This window comes from Chrysochloris asiatica, unplaced genomic scaffold, assembly GCF_000296735.1.
Source record: "Chrysochloris asiatica unplaced genomic scaffold, ChrAsi1.0 scaffold00004, whole genome shotgun sequence".
Taxonomy (NCBI): Eukaryota; Metazoa; Chordata; class Mammalia; order Afrosoricida; family Chrysochloridae; genus Chrysochloris; species Chrysochloris asiatica.
Window position 1 is genome coordinate 16,755,908 of NW_006408522.1, and position 1,895 is coordinate 16,757,802.

The window sequence follows — 1,895 nt, forward strand, 5'->3', positions numbered from 1 at the left end:
TTATTGAGTACCTACTGTGTGCCAGTCATTGTTAAATGATGGGACTGTAGTAATGAATGATTTCTAGAGCTATATTTTATTATGGAGAACGTGGTGGCTCTGGAGAATAAGTACTAAACTTTGAATCACAAGGTCAGTGGTTTGAGCTCATCAGCTGCTCTGCACTTTTCCACGCCCACAAACATTTACAGCGTTAAAAACCCTATACAGGGTCACTAAGTAAGTCAGAAAGGTGCCCTGATAGCTCAGTGGATTATGAGTTGGGCTGCTCACTGCAAGGTCAGCTGTTTGAATCTACTAGCTGTTCTGAGGGGAAAAGAAAGATGAAGCTTTCTTCCGCTCCCATAAAGATTTACAGTCTCAGGAACCCTATACACTATCAACTACTCTGAAAGGATCACATGAGAAGGTCCTGGATAGTGGAAGAAAAATGTGGAACAAAACCCAAAATCATAAAAAACAACAACAAACCAGGCTCACTGCTTGGATAGACAGGTGGCAGCCCTGATACATGGCCCTTAGTCACCCTTCAGACCCAGATGAACTCACCCTCATGGCTCAATTTTCAGCCAAACAATACATAGGTCTGTAAGGAGACAATAATGTTAGTGAGGTACACAAACCATAGAATTGTCAACCTTTTGAACTCAAAAGGGCAACATGTACCCAAGGACATTGTTCAGAAGGATTATGAAAGAAGAAGGAAAGGAAACAGGAAACAGAGGAAGGAAGTGGAATAAGTGATGTTACATTGTGGGGATTGTAATCAATGACATGAAACAAAATGTGTATGAATTACTGAATGGAAAACTGATCTGCTCTCTAAACCATCACCCAATTCACAATAGAAGTTAAAATAAGAAGGAGAAGAAAAGAGAAATGCTACAGATCTATAAAAACAAAGCAAGAAAGTCCTGATGTTTTTATTTACAAAGGTTTGAGGTATTCAGTTCTTGTTTTATTGTCTTTATATCTTGAGCTGAGCGCCTTTAATTTTTGTCTCAGAAAATAAATCCCATTCTTGGAAATTTTACTGGTGAGTTTTTAAAAAATACCTATTTGAACCTCCATCTGTCACTGAACCAGCCACCTTTAAGGCCCACACAGTGGCTTCATTTCCTTGATCTTGCCAACCAGAAGCAAAATCTTCACAGTTCGTACTTGTTGTGGTTATTAAATGCTGTCGAGTTGGTTCCAACTCATAGCAATCCTGTATAGGGTTTTTGAGGAGTGGCTGGTGAGTTTAAACTTCCAACCTTGCAGTTCAAACTGACCTTGAAGTCGAGTGCTTATCCTATGACACCACACCAGGACTTCACAGTTTCTTACTGCCTAATGATAACACATCTTTTACATCTCAATGTAAAGAAAACAAAAAGCCTCACCACTGGACCAATAAACAACATTCTTATTAACAATGAAAAGATTGAAGCTGTCAAGGACTTCATTCTTCTTGGATCAACTATCAACACTCATGGAAGCAGCAGTCAAGAGATTTGCAGTAAGCAAATCTGCTGCACAAGACCTTTTTCAAGAGTTGAAGAGCAAAGATGTCAGCTTGAGGACTAAGGTGCACCTGACCCAAGCCATGGTATTTTCAGTAACCTCATATGCATGTGAAAGCTGGACAGTGAATAAGGAAGATCATAGAAGAATTGATGCCTTTGAGTTATGGTGTTGGAGGAGAATGCTGAAAGTACCATGTTGTTGTTGTTAAGTGCTGTGGAGTCGGTTCCGACCCATAGCGACCCTGTACAGGGTTTCCGAGGGTGTAAATCTTTACGGGAGTAGAAAGCCTCGTCTTTCTCCCGCGGAGCGGCTGGTAGTTTCGAACCGCTGACCATAGGGCTGCCAAAAGAACAAACAGACCTGTGTTGGAAGAAGTGCAGCCAGAG